Source organism: Perissodus microlepis, chromosome 13 (genome assembly GCF_051167445.1).
Source record: "Perissodus microlepis isolate ML-2025 ecotype Zambia chromosome 13, ASM5116744v1, whole genome shotgun sequence".
Classification (NCBI taxonomy): domain Eukaryota; kingdom Metazoa; phylum Chordata; class Actinopteri; order Cichliformes; family Cichlidae; genus Perissodus; species Perissodus microlepis.
This window is the reverse complement of record NC_140473.1, coordinates 31,338,916-31,354,694: the sequence shown is the minus strand read 5'-3', so window position 1 is coordinate 31,354,694 and position 15,779 is coordinate 31,338,916. Positions and strand designations below refer to the sequence as shown.

Below are 15,779 nucleotides of genomic sequence, written 5' to 3'. Positions count from 1 at the left end.
TTAAATGATTTTCCAGCTCCATCCGTGAGCCCACAGCTGACAACAACCAGGCGTTATCACGCAGCGTTAGCGGCTTCAGCGGTTACTGTCCTGGCGTGATGCGAGTCTGGGAAAAGAAAAAGCTGCTTTCTGGTGAAAAACTGAACACCTAGAAATAATTTCTGCTACAACACTTCAGCAGCTTCGGTCCAAAAATATCACAGAGCGCAGAAACCTTCACACAGGAAGACGCCATCGCCGCACGCAAACACTCGGCTCTTCACAGTCCAGACTGGAGGGTCGGCTGTGTTGTCATGGCGATACATCCCATCATATCTCCCAGGCCGGCTGCCAGACTCTCTCTCTCCCCAACCCACAGTCCTGCCCGGCACATGTTGCAGTGCATTGTGGGATGTCAGATCTAATCTCACTTCTTAGGATGGTGTGTGTGTGTGTACGTACACACTTGTATTACTCATGTTGTGGGGACCTGCATTTCCAGGGTACAATGTGGGAACTTGACTTCCTTTTTCCATAAGTCATTAAATTCCAGGATGAAGAACTGGTTCAAGGTCAGGTGAAGGTTCGTTTCAGGAAAGAAATACAAGGGCAAAGTCCTCTGAAGTGATGAAAACGTGCGCGTCCCGATGATCCGACTCTGCAACGTGGGATCACATTCCTCAACACTGCAGGTCAGCACTGACCGCCCACCTGTTGCTATGACTCACCTGACTGTAACTATGAGAAAGCTCCATGCAGCAACATGGAGGAAGCAGAGAGAGGAATGCAGTCATTATTTAAGGGAAACATTCAGAGGTGCGCAGTCTGTGTGAACATCCTGACGAATGTGCATTCAGTCAAGGACGCATAAACCCTCCCCCTTCCCTGTCCAAGGTCATCCAAATCATTTTGTGTGACGCCAAGTGTGTCAGTGGGTATTTGTGGGTAAGGAATACGCTGGTGTAAAGCTCCTTAATATCTGTGAGCGTGCAACCAGCAGCTGTGTGCTGAAGCAGACAGCTCGCCACTAAAAACACTCTGCATCAAGGGCAAAGATTTGGCACGGACAGAAGGGACGTGTCCCCACCAATAATTTGATCTATTCGAGAAAAGAAAAACAAACCCGATAGAAAGAAAGAGAAAAACGATCTGTCAGCGTCTGATTCACCCAGCGGTGCAGAAAGAGTTAAATTACGTCCTCTACTGGCGTCCTACGTCATGTGACAAATATGGCCAATGTGATTGGCTGAGCCTTTCAGGGAGCTCTGTTTAGTTTTAGCAGCGGCAAACCTGCGCTGCGAGGAGGAGAGGAGGACGGCAGCAAAGAGGAAGAACCTGGATATAGGAAAGTGTTTCTCAAAGAAACCTGTGAGTCACTTAAAGCCAAGTTCACTCATAAAATGTGTCCGTCACAATAACGTTACAGGCTATGCTAGGCTTTGGCCCACATCAGTCTAAAACTGTATGTAACCATGAATAACGTGTTTGGGAAACTAGCTGCACAACAGGCAGCAGTATTAGTTCTCTCAGTCTCAGAGCAGCATTTCTAATTTTGATTGAAGCTGTCAGAAAACGGAGCCTCGAGCAGCCAGGATATTAGTTTACAGAGACTGTACCACGTCCAGGAGAGACTGGACAGTATAGATGTAAAACAAACATGCCAGCAGTTTATCTCAGTTAGCGAGAGGAGCAGGCATGTGTTTGGCTGCTTCACACAGTGGACATTGAGTTGTTGTGTGGGACATGTAGTCCATGTCTGTTGCTGTAACAGTAGCTCATGTTTAGAATAAAAGATCTCAGCTCACTGATCTGATCGGGGCAATAGCGCCTAAAATGTTGCATAATTTTGCTGAGAGATCTTTTACTTTGTGGTAATCTGAGACGAGTAGTTTTATGGACAACAACCAGCAGGTCATTCAGTGTTGCCTTAGTGCTGATGTGTCAGAGATGTTGGTGCAGTATAAGTACTTAAAGTCATATTCATTTATTGTCATGACTCTATTTTTATTTTTGTATGATACCTGATTTATATGGAATATGGCTGAAGTAAACTAAAGCCTAAAATACTTAGTCAGTCATTTGTTTAATAGTAATTTAACATTATATAATTCACATATAAAACTATGAATTGTAATTTTAAATGGTTTAAAAGCAGGTAGAATAGCATAAGCAGGCAAGTATATTTCTCCTTTTATCAAGAAGCAAAGATAAAAAGGAAAAGAAAAAAAAAAAAGAAACAGGGCTCCGTGGTTGGATCATCCGTCCCCACCAACGCCAAAACCAAATCTACGCCCTTGCTCTGCATATATCCTTAAACTAGTGGGGCCCAAACTTTTTTTTTTTTTTTTTGCTAGGCCCCCTTTTGTTGTACAAGGAGAATCAATCATCACACACGTCCATATTTCCTTTTCAAACTCCATTGCGATTTATTTCACGCATTAAACGTTTAGTAAACAATTAAGCAAATACAAGAAACCTGCAATAAACTACAGGCAGTAATAAAATAAACTACTAACTCTTTTACGCTGCGTCCGCACCTACACGGGTGATTTTGAAAGCGCAGCTGTTTCGTCCACGTAAACGGCGTTTCGAATCAGCGAAAACTGAGATTTTTTAAAACTTTTTTGCGTTTCCGTGTGGACGAGGAATACAGAGTTCGTCACGCAACGTCAAAGGTGTGTGCCTTTATTCACGTCACGCTGTGCGCCACGTTATTGTTTACAGGAGATGAATTGCAGAATGGCAGATAGAGACAAAATACTGTTAATATGACTGTCTGCAGGTTTTACACACAGTTACTGTCCCTCTATTTACAAAGGCAGAGGCGTCACGGTGTGATTATTTTACGCGTAGTTGTTTTTTCCTGTGTAATAATGTTCAACATTGCTGTCAATACATTTTTCAAATAATGCCTCTCTGTGCAAAATAGGTTCAAAAACATAAACAGCTGTGGGATCCTGTTTGTCTGTGATTTGGAGAGCCGCGTGCTCCTGACACAGGGAAACATGGGGGAGACCTACCTCGGCACTTGTGCAGGTGAAGCCAAAGGAAGATTTGCTTCACCATATTTTCAAGTCTTTGGCTTGGAATGAAGTTGGTTTGGAAACATATTTAGTGATGCTTCATCTCCTGCTTTGCGTTTCTGTGGCTGCCCCGTCAAAAACCTGTCCATGATGCTAGCAGTGTCCAAGCGCTTATTATGTTATTCTTTTTATTATTCTTTTCTCTTTTCATACCGCCCCCCCCTGCAATGGGCCCCTCAGAATATTATGGGCGTGGCCTCTTTGACAGGTGGTGACATAATATGGTTAGACTAAAATCTAAACATCATGTTTGTAGAATTATTATTTCATTATTTTGTGTAAAAATATTTGAAACTACAAAAACTACAAATAGCTAAAATATAACAAAACAGTTACTTTGTAACTAATAACTGACTTGTTACCAACAAACTGCAGTAAAACATGCAAACTTCCATTCTGCTCTCCATGTAGCATCGACACAACCCTCTCCAGCTGTGTCTATGCTACGCCGCTGTTGCCCCGCCCACTTTGGTCCAGCTTAAATTGTTTTTCTTAGGTTTGTTTTTTTGAGTTTCAGCGTTTCTAAAAATGTGACGCGCTGAGACATCTGTGTGTTTTCAACAGAATTAATGTCGTCACATTTTCTGGCCTCGGCGTGGCCAGAAGTGTCACACACACACACACACACACACACACACACACACACACACACTTCCTTCATCAGGAAGGACAATTCCTGGAAACTGAGATCAAATCTACTCGCTTGCCTTTTTTCCTCCCTCTGATGTTGCTATGGCAATAAAAAGGCTTACATCACTGACCTACACCCTTCTCATCACCCGGGTGGAGCTGTAACACAAGCCCTGATGATGTCATGCATTACATTACGTGTGTCTGGTTAATGTGCATGTGAGATTTTATTTCAGTAACATGTCTGTGCTTTAGTTGGTGTACAAAGAGATTCCATGGAAAACAATTAGCATGAAAAAAGTGGAATTTGAGTCATAAAAACATTTTATTATGTGTGAGATGAGCTTTTACTTTGAAAAGTGTAAGAGGAGACATTAATCAAGCAGCTTCGCTGCAGCTGAGTGTTTTAAAAGCTTTAGATGGTACGTTTCCTCGGCCTTCGAAGTCTGTGGCGAATCTCAGCCCATCACAGCGGCTGAGGTTACAGAACGCTCCTCAGAGCTAACACAGAAATAACGCCTCAGCACCGACGAAGACAAAGTGCTGCTTTCTTTCACTCCTGTGTAGACGGAACTAACACGAGTAAATTAACCAGCCGCAGTTTAACAGATGATTCGTGTTGGGAGTGCTGGGAGTGCTGGGGGCGGCTCCACAGTGGTTTATTCGCTCGCCCAGCGTGTGGAACTGCGGATCTGATGTGCCGTTCGGTCACAGGCTGGGGAGCGAAGGATAAAGTGCAAGTTCACGCAGATCACATGACAGCAGAGAGTCTGCAGACCTTCAGCCTGGAGGAAGGCGGCGTTCCACTTTCGCCTAATCACTCATTTCCTGCCGGCGTCTGCAGGCCGACCCCGCCCTTGCAGCGCTGCCTCAGGGTGTGCACACGATGCATTCACAGCGTTTATATTTACACACACCCACAAAAAAAGACATTTACACACCACTCACACTCATTTCCCATGATGCCGAGCAACTTAGACTCCATCCACCACCAAGAACGTCCCGGGATTTGAACCAGCAACTTCAACAAACCTCAGAGACACACACACACACACACTCTGCAGATGTCAGGTTAGTGTGCAGCCTGAAAACATCTGGAGGCCTTACAGTGAACATTTCATTTAATAGGAATGTGTGTGTGTGTGTGTGTGTGTGTGTGTGTGTGTGTGAGTGAGAGAGAGAGAAAGAGGAACGCCTTTGGCTACATGGAAATCAAATTAAATGGAGTCCTGCTGAAGGTCAGTGCAAAGTGCATGAGTGTGTGTGTGTGTATGTGTGTGGTAATGTGACGTATTTCTTCTCAAACTGTTACATGGAACACACACACACACACACACACACACACACACACACACACACGTTAAATGAATGGTCATGACGTTAATCACAGCCTCTCAAACACTAACCTGTTGTATTCTGCTACGTCTACGGCAGCCCTGAAAGCTCAAAAACAGCGGCTACACAAAAGCAGGAGGTGGTTTCAGGGCCTTCCTCATTACACCAACTTTGAGCAGCTCTTCCTCATGTTTTAGCTCCAGAGAGGAAGATGAAGGGCACTGAGCTGCTGCTCCTCCTCTTCGTCTCTGAGGTGCATTTAAGTGGAATAAATGGGAAAAGCCTCCATTTAACATGAAAGGCAGCAAAGGAAAACCAACAATGAATAAAAAGCTCAACTTTTATCTGCAGCGAAGACAAAAACAGCTCATCTGTGACTCTGTTACTAAAACTAAATTAGCCTTAAATTTTCTCACTAAGGAATGAAAACGAACCTTTAAGCTTGAAAGCATCAGTGATTTGACTTATTGTTTGACTATTATGACAAATAATTAACGTGGTGAGATTTTTCCCTCTCCTGTGCTGGGCCAAGTCGCTCGCCTGCATTAATTCACACCCAAACGCCCCATGTGAGCCATGAAAACGACGTCTCAAAGCGACGCTACAGGTTAACGGACTAAGCTAGTGCTCAGCAGTGCTCTGATTGGACGAGCTGAGCAGATTTCCCCTCTGTCGCTCACTCAGCCGTGCTGAGGTTTTGTACGAGCTCTGCAACTCTGACACTGTCGGGGCTGAAAACCCGTTCGTAGCCACTTTTTCTTCTTCGTTGGTCTCTGCAGACAGCGCAGCTGGCGTCAGTCCTTTAACCTGCTCTCTGCTGCTCGCCTCCTCACCTTTCCGCCGTCTCATCAGACGTCTGTGAAACCAATTAGCCGGCAGAGAAACTGCAGCGTGACAGATCAGAGCAGAAGCTCAAAATCAGATGTTTTACGTTTACGCACTTTTATTTTTCCGTCTCCTCGTCTATCAGGAATAAACCGACAACTCTGAGCTTTTTGGAAGCACAGAAATGGAAAATATTGCTGCTGCACATCAGCGCAGGCTCTTCATAAACGCTCCTCTCCACATATTTTATTCATGAGATCTCAGCTTGTGCGTTTTTCTTTTTTAATCTTGGATGGAAATTTACTTCGACATTTATGAGCCGAGCAGCTTTGGCTTCTGTCACCTTTTAAAAACTTCATTTCAGATCCCAACAAATCCCGGAGCCTCGAGAGGAAGTGAAGGACCAACCGAACCGAGATTAGAAGAAGGAAGAGACGCTTTAATCCAAACATCTTTCATCACACCAAGTTTCATAGACAACATGGCTGCATGTGTGTTTGACCCCCGCTGGGGTCAGACTGCTCCATGTAAGACCCCCCACCCCCACAAGTAAAATCCGTATATGAATATGGAATCACAGCTTTGATGCTCGGGTTCGATCACACTCGAGCATCGCACTGAAACTAAAGCTCGGGTCTGTCTGCTTTACAGATGCTCTTATATAAACGTCTGTTTTCAGTTGATGATTTTTGCATCTGTCATGTGAAGATAAAGAATCTGGTTATTGTGAGGACTTCCTGTTCCTGCTCTCAGGATTCACATGGCAACAGTTTAAAAACCTGAGCTTTTAAATCGAAACATTTCACTACGCAGACGTCACTTTAGTAAGACGTAGGGCTGCTCGATTATGGCAAAAATGATCATCTCGATTATTTGACGATATTTATTTAACAATAACAATGTGTTGAATAATGACTTTAAAGATTGTCAAAAAATAATATAAAATAGTGCAAATACTGATAACAGTGCAAATGTTTGCAATATAAGAAATAAATGAAAAATGTAAACATCTGTGTTTAGTGAACTTTGCAGTGTTGCTCTGTGGTGCAGCTACGACACTGTAGCAAAGTTTACACACTGTCTACTTGATCCACGTCTGACTCCACGAACCCATAATGTTTCCACACCACTGAAGGTTTTTTACCTCTCCGGACCCCAACCCGAGGCCCGGGGGTTGGGGTCCGTGAGTCGTTTGGTACCGGGCCGCGAGAGTTGAGGCTCAGGTGTGAAATGTATAGTTTTCAGGGTTTTTATCGGTTTTCAGCGTTATTTTGTTATCGTTTTTATCGTTTACTCGGTTTTCCTGGGTCTTTTCACGTGTGTTATGAATAAATCTTAAAGGCCGGTCCATGACAATATTGTCGGGCATAAACTGGTCCGTGGCGCAAAAAAGGTTAATTGTTGTGACGCGTGTTAGAAATGCAGAGAGGTGCGCTCGATTTGCCACACGGAGCAGCGCGAGTGTAAAGCACGAGGGAGGGGCTAATAATCGGCTCAGCCCAGATCGTAATCGAGATTAAAATTCGATTAATTGAGCAGCCCTAGTAAGACGTCACTTTCAAAGCGTTACATTAACCGTAGACGTTGCATGTAAAGTAAAATATCAGTAATCTTTAAACAATAAACTAAAAGCTATGAAAGACTTTAAAATGTTTACAACATGTAAAGATTTGCTAAAGACTTTAAACTTAAGAACAAGATTTTACTTAAAAAGAAATTTAAAATATATTTTTTAAATACAACCATTATTTTAAAAACTAAAAGCTTTAATTATAAAATAAAAGTTTCTGTAAATTCTTAAAAGTTTAATGTGCACTGCATTTAAAAGTTGTACTTTAGTAAAAGTTTTCCAAAACAATTCTACAAGCTCGGTTTAAAGAGATTTCCTTAGACGACATTGTTTTAAAATTGGATTTAAAAGACTTTGTAGACTTTCTGGTAGACTTTTAATTACCTGCTTTACTTAGTGTTAAACTGCACATAATCTTAAAAAGATGTTTTACATTCAATAGAAAATTTAAGAGCTTTCACTTTATGTTAAACATTATAAAACCTGAATTTTAAGAACTTTTATTCAACACTTTCATTTGAAAAACTTTAAAATCTCTACTTTACATTGACTAAAAGATTTGAAACTTTAAAGCTGCACACAAACATTTTACTTTCAACGCTTTATGCTAAAGCTCTTAAATCAAAACCGGAATTATTCAGGGGTTTTTTTGTTTTGTTTTTATAAACACATTTAAATACATTAAAGTATCTATTTCACACTGAATAAATCTTTCTCCAAGTTCACATTAATGAGACGTTCTAATAAACCCACAGTCCTCACTTTACATCAACTAAAAGCTTTTATTTTTTAAACTTTTTGTTTAAATGTTTTTTATGCAAACAGCTTCACTCGACTGCACCACGTGTGCACACATGAACACACCTCCACCTGCTCCGTGTCTGCAGGCGAGACTGCGTCCGTGTGCAGCACAGCGAACGCTCCGAAGCGTCCGACTAAATTAAACCAGACTTTTAGACCCAAGCTTTAAAATCTGCGGCGTCGTGGTGAAGGTGAGCGCTGCTCTCACAGACTTTCTATACTTAGTTGAAGCTTCGCCGCTGGGAAACAGACCCTCCTCCTCCTCCTCCCTCTGTCCAACTGCTCCACTTCCTATCTGCGGGACATTTTCCAGAACATTCCTGCGTCCCTCCTCGTTCTCCTCTGCTTTCAGTTTTTACAGCTGGTAGGTTTAATTCCTGTCCTCCTTCATCATCATCATCACCTACTCCCATCACGTCACTTCATTTTAACTCAGTCCACTTTATTTTAGTAATCTGATTACTTGTTCTCGCCTTGTTTCCTGCTGAGGTCACGCAGCATTAGCTTTAACTATGAACACAAACACTGTGTCGCGTTTGACGCCGCTCTCCTCACCACCTCCTGTTCTCCTCCCCCTCGTTCTCCTCCCTCAGGACCACCTCCCTCCTGGTTTTCATGCAGCTCCCTCCTCTCCCACGCATCCTTCCTCACAGCATCAAAATCGAGTTTTCTCCACACCCATCTGAAACTCTATCAGCTTCAAGTTTAAGCCTCAGAGTCGTGAATCTCTGACACTGCACTGCTTCAGTGAAGAAGGTGCAGTTTAAGCTCTTAAGGAGAAGCAGAAAAATGCAAGGTAAGAAGGAAGGCTAAGAAGGAAAGGATGCATACAGGTAAGTGTGGTGAAGACAGAGAGAGGAAGGATGACTGGCCTCGTTTCCTAAAATAAAGATCACCTCTTTGCTCTTAAAGGAACCTAGTTTCATCGATACTCCTGCTGCTCTGCACTACAGCAGATCAGCTGAGCATTAAGGGATGTGGGCAGATTTATGATGCATGGATCTGCACCAACCAGAGAGCAGATTTGAACTCTAAGCTTTGGACAGCATGTCACTGCTGATGTTTGGCGCTGTAATGCAGAACAGGAAGGAGGCCTCTGCGTTTCCTCCAGCAGCTTCATCAGGTTAACTCTGCTGTCGTTACATCCAAACCAGCAAATCAACCTAATGACCAATCCCAGAAAACACATCGACAGAAACCTTTTAAAAAGACGCCGTGCGTGCCGTTTCCACGTTTCCCATAAACGCACCTCCTTCATCTCGTCACGCCCTTCCTCGCCGTCTTTGGAATGAAACATCCTGCGATGGAGGTCGTTACTTCTTTTTAAAGGCCCAACGACTTTGGCAAAATTCAGACCAAACATCAGCCAGATTTCATATTTCCACATCTGAATACAAAGAGTTGATATTTCTGAGCTTTTTTACAGAGAAACACATCCTGAATTCAATGAATCAGACTTTTCTGATATTATGAATGTCTCTGGGAGGAAACGAGTGACACGGCATAAAATATTCAACAAACTGAAATCGTCTGAACAGCAGGAGACGATCACAAACATGCTGCAAGTAATCTGCCATAAACATAATTCCTAATGATCCCCGTCTGTAAACATTCACCCACTCAGGACCAAAATCCTGACCAAACACCTCGTTCTCCTGCATTTATGCTTCAGATTCAGATCACATGACCGCAGGCTCCTCCTCCTTCATCTGGCGACAATGAAGTCGGAGCGGCGTCCCTCTGTCCTCGCTATGCAAACAACCCGACGTCTGAGACGCACTGTGTCAACTCCGTTCTGCACTAACGAAGACAGAAACACTCGGATCTGTTTACAGGAAGGAGCTCGGAGAAGGAACGACAGCAGGAGGGACGGAGGCCACAAAACGTGACGATTCAGACCAGAGGCGGTCTGAGGCGGACACGTTCGACCGCACGAATAACAGCGAGGTCGAGGAAACAGGAAAATGTTTGAATACAAAAACCAGGCTTCAAACTAAAAGCTCCAGGATTGGAAAACTTTCGTTTCCTTTGCTTAAACATAAAAAGAGGTTTTTGTTTGGTGAGCAGAGACAACAGGAGGACGCACAGACCGCTCGGGCTCACATCGGCGCTCTGAAACAACGGCAAAGACAAACAGGAAGTGCTGTGTGTTCAAAGACAAAGTCAACACAAACCTGCTGAACTCACCACCGGTGCCTCCATTCATGAATACGACTGAGCCAAACATTTAAAGGAAGTTCTGCTGACGCCACCTCGTAGCGTTTTCGCTTCGCCTGTTATGCAGTCGTGCTCCTACAACGCAGCGAGCTGAAGACACAACTGTTTAATATTGATGGAGCTGGAAGCGTGGGACTCGGACGCTGCAGCAGAGCTGATGACTTACAGCTCAGATCCCCCCGCCGCGTGACGCCGAAACCCGCATCATCACCGCCGCCCACACCGCCTCAGAGGCATCAGCGGAGGAGCCAAAACGCACCCAGAAGCATCGTCGGGTCTCCATCAGGAGCATCGATCCACTGAAAGTGTCCCTGCAGACCGTTAAAACATCCAAACGGATCGAACCAAGAATCAAACCAAGCGAGGACTTCCCCTCGTTACCAGCTTCACTTCATTTAAAGGTCTCAGAGCCACCCGAGCTCTGACCACGAGGACGCGGCAGAACCTGCTTTCACCACCACTTTCTTTCTATCCCATGTAGGGCTGCCTCAGACGACTATTTTGATAGTCAACTAATCAGATCATCATCCATTGGACGTAAAACATACAGCTTATTGCACCAGCAGCATCTGCTCTTATATAACTATCATTAGCTTACAGCTTTAAGTGTTTAAGGTATGTGCTAACTAAAAATAAAGACAAGATGATAGTTTATTAAATTTTAATAAAATCTGCAGATTGTTTCGGTGGAGTTTAATAAACTCCTTGCTATCTAAAATATAACAGGACACCGGAGTAAATTCTCCAGCATCTCACACTTCTGATAATCAGCTGTCTGCTTGACGTTTATTCAGCTGTGTAAAAACTATAACTTTAATCTCAGCCAAACCGATTTACTCAGGAACAAATAAAACACTAAAAAAAGCCAAACAACAACGTTTTTAAGTTATCTAAGTGACTCATATATCATGTTTAACCTGAGTAGCGAAAGACGGCGGTGGGTTTGAAAACGATTTGCCGGGAGTCCGGTGTTCTCACGGCTCTAGTGAGCCTTGCCCCCGGCTAACTATCGAGCTAGCGGGTAACAGACGTCTCCGAAAACGTCGGAGCGCTTTTGAAAATATGTGGTGTCTTGATAAACTGAGCAGATATTTGAGGTTTACACAGCTACATTCTCGCCTGAAAATATGTTAAACGTTTATTTTGTGACCCAGAAAGAATAATAAGAGTAATATTAAAACTAACTAGCTGCCGCCATTGTTGGAAACTGAGCTGGGCTGCGCTATGAATTCTGGGACACAGCTTCTTCTTCTTCTTCGGGGTTTAACGGCAGCTGGCATCCTTGTATATGCAGTGCTGCCATCTTCTGTTTCAGTCCGTTATTACACTCTTAAATCCTACTACTTATTCCTGCGTCTTTTGTGATCTTACAAAGCTTCAAACGACGCGTCGACTATTAAATCACTCGTCGACTATTAAATCACTCGTCGACGATTTTGATAGTCGACGTAATCGTGACTAGTCGACTAATCGTGGCAGCCCTATTCCCATCACCTTTCACCTTTTTCGCTCACACAAAGCGCACGATCAGCTGTGGGGCTGTGTCTGAGCTGAGGGTGGTGTCTGGGTCGAGCACACAGGCAGAACAGAAGCATCACAAAAACTGGCTAAAAATGGGAGATTCTTAATATCCAGAAACAAATTCAGTCACTTAAAAGTTAAAAATCAGGGATCGGCTTGTTTATTCGCTCACTTATGAGGCTTTTAGTTGGAAACCAGCCAGGCGGCCCAAACTAGACCGGCCCAGCAGGGTACACCAACCTTAGACCGGCGGATTTTTATCATATACGCAGAATCATTTGTCAAACTTCACAATGGGCAAAATTTCCATAACGAAAAAAGCAAAATCACAAAAATTTAGTTCACATTAAAAGTCTGTTTAACTGTTCCCATCACAGCTGAACTCTGCTTGTCTTCATGTCCTGTTCATATCAAACATGACCAAAGTTCCTAATAATGAGCTGAGCCTGCTTAAGCTCTCAGTTTCACCGTTTTTTTTTCCATTCTTGGATCTGTGTGACATCACAGAGACAGGATATGCCTAATATGGCTCTCCCAGACACAGAAGCCCCACCTCCTCTGCTGTTCAAATCAAGAGGCAGCCAATCAGGAGAGTTTGTGTAAAGTGAAAAATCAGTGCTAAAATGGCTTTAAGTGCAAGATAAAGTAGGATTATTCTGAACTGACACTCATGCAAAGCTGGTCTAACACAATATAAAACGTGGAGAGAATACTCTGGTGAATCGTCTTTATAAAAAAGTACATTTACTATAAACTTGTCAGATTTTACGATATTTTAAGTGGTGTAAATGTTACATTTTGATCATAGGCGGTCCTCCAGGATCCCCACACCCCCCGTGGTATTTTAAAGGGAGTAAAATAAAACTGGTCATCCTCAGTGGAAGTCATCCAAACATCTATCAGTTTCCTTTTGCTTATCCAGAGCCGGGTCACAAGCCCAGCAGGGCGTTCCAGAGGAAGGTTTTCCAACTGAGGAAGGGATCTGGGAAATGTTGGCACTAGAACTGACTGGAGGAAATCACGTCAGTGTGAAATGTGCTTTTCCTCGAGCATCGGTTAACTGTGAGGATTACGATCTTACTTACACGCCAGAAAGGAAAACTCTGGCTGCGTGATTCAACATTTTTTTTAGTTCATGTTTGAATCTTTTAAAAGATTTTAGGGTTGGAGATTAACTTTTTACTGCCATCACTGCGGCGTCCTTGGGCCTCCCGGTGGGAACAAAGTATGAAAAGCAATAATTTTTATCCCTGAAACAGCAGATTTAGGCTGAAAAGGTGCAAATCTCCATCTCTGGTTTTACTGCAGCTGGTTGTTAAAGCAGCAGCAGCCTGACAACTGCTCCACACCTCACTGTGATATTATAAAGGCTCCGGTCAACAAGTTGCCAAATGTTTCCCAGTTGCTGCATCAGAGAAATGAGGAGATAGGTGGGGGAGGATGAAGATAAGGGTGAGGAGAAGCAGGGGAGGAGGAGGAGAAAGCAGGGTGAGGAGAAGCAGTGAGGACAGATCAGGGAACGAAAAGATTAGGAGGAGGAGAGAAAGCAGCACTCGGCCTGTATCTGATTACATAATTGCTTCAAACAGGGTCTGCGCAAACAGCAGCAGTCCACGCAGAAACACCTCCACGTCCCCGAACTTCATTTAAGCCCGCAACGTTAAAAACACGTCACACTTCTGCACAGAAACAGCTCGCGACACGTGAGACGAAAACAGCAGAAATATCTGCAGACATCTGAATTATTAAAACGCAACGATGAGCTGTGAGGGGAGAGCAGCGGCGCTGGGCGGGACAGAGGGACGGAGTACAGAGAAGGTCACTCCAGGGAAGCTGTGGGAACGTCCTGCTGTTTGTTTGCTCTGAGGTCGACCACGCCTGCACCACCACCACCATCATCATCATCCATCAGGAGAGCGGGGACAAACAAACCCTCCATCAGCTCCGACTGAGCCGTGAGAGCTGCAGACTTTCACCAAAACAACAACCACCTCCTCCACCTCCTCCTCCACCAGCAGCAGCAGCAGCTCCTGCGCACCATGCACAAGTTCAACGCCACGATGGAGAACATGGCGGGGGGAGGGGGGCGCACAGACACACGGGGAGAGGACATCGCTGCCCGGCTCGTCTTTGCACCAACAGCCCGCAGCTGTGGAGGTTAACCCGAGAGAGGCAGACCGGGGCTGCACTCACCTGGAGACCGACGGAAGCGCAGTGGAGTCCCGCTCGGAGCGAAGGACGGACGGGCTGCTGAGAGCTCGGAGCACGAAGAGCGCTGAAGCACAGTCCTGAAATCCACCAATCCTCCTCCTCCTCTTCCTCCTCCCCCCGCCCTCCGCTTCAGCCCGGCCTGGACTGCAGCGCACGGTGCGCTCGGTTCTTACACCGGGACACCCCGCCGGGGCACTGACCCTGCTTTATGACGATTATTGCTTTAGTAACGTCATCCGCAGCAGTCTCATAAATGTTACTAAGCAAACTAAAGTAATTACACTGACAGATCCCCACCGCCTACACTCACTGTGTTCATGTACGATCAAATCAAACCGCACAGCGCTTTGTACTGTAAGGTAACCCCGACAACCACACTCGGCCCTGTGAGCAAGCACTTGGCGATAGTGGGAAGAAAAAACTCTCTTTTAACAGGAAGAAACCTCCGACAGAAGCAGGCTCAGGGAGGGGCGATACAAATTTAATAACACATTTTCTTTCTGTTTATTCTGCCATGTTGAATTTGAGATTGACTTTACTGGATAATTTTAATATTGCTTCCTTTTGCATCTATTTTATTTGAGCTTTGTTTTTACCTTAAGATATATATTAAGTATTAAGTAAGATAGAAAACAAATTTTAAAAGCCAGGTAAATATATGGTTCAAAAAGCTTTTCTTGAATGTTCAGACTCCTCAGTTTCCCTGAGATAACTAATAAAAATATATATTTCACCCCATGTGCCAGTTACACTCACAGACAGCTGGATTTGAACCCAGGACCTTTGTGCTAACCGCTGTGCCACCATGCTGCTATCATTTTAATGTAACTGTTGTCTTTAATGGAAGCGACACACCTCGTGTTGTCAGGTGACTGAATGTGGAACAAATGAAAGTTTCATTAAAACTCTTCATAAATAGAAACATAATTTCCATCCTTTCCTCTCGAATTCAAAAATACTTTTATTTTCTTCACTGTTTTTGTCTCTTTTTTGTCTCTTTTAACGTTTGTGTCAAAGGCTGTTTTTATCATTTATCATTTTAGATGCTGTAGAAAACATTAAAAGTTTACCACCAGTGTATGCAAATTGTCTTTTATGTAACTCATAAATTACAAATTACCATACAGCCTTATATAGGTTAAAAATATGACTAAACAGTAAACAAAACTCAGGTACATGTTGCATGACAAATGTTTATGCGACAGATCAGTTATAATTTGTACAGTCGGTGTGTAAATATTCAGACTTCTAAAACAGTTCATTTGTGATTTGTTTTTTCATTTAATGCCTTTTTGACTGGATTTAACTTGATTTTACACATTTTCTGCATCAGAAAACCAAAACATTCAGTCTTTACTTCCATCTCTGGTAAACATTTACATTTTTCATTAACTGTATAGCTTTGGGGTCCTTAGGGACTGAGTAAAGCGCTATACAAATACAGACCATTTACCATTTACCATGACGTCCTCTGCAGTGGACAAAAAAACTTATCGATACTTTTTCCTGCAGTTCTCCGGAGGCTGTATCCTCCTCATCAAAGTGACAGTGCATGTTTAGGCTCCAGGTTACAGCACCAGAACGTCTCCGCCCGTCTGTGCTGCAGT

At 43.7% G+C, this 15,779-nt stretch overlaps 1 protein-coding gene across 2 annotated transcripts in view; it reads right to left on the bottom strand.

The window, feature by feature from the left end:
* Positions 1-14,288, bottom strand: part of LOC146375403 (spectrin beta chain, non-erythrocytic 1) — a 102,091-nt gene extending 87,803 nt beyond the window's left edge. For both annotated transcript variants that reach the window (XM_084948868.1, XM_084948867.1), the window contains exon 1: positions 14,155-14,288. The gene's annotated coding sequence lies outside the window, so the exon portion shown is untranslated. The remainder of the gene's footprint in view (positions 1-14,154) is intronic.
* Positions 14,289-15,779: the final 1,491 nt, after the last annotated feature.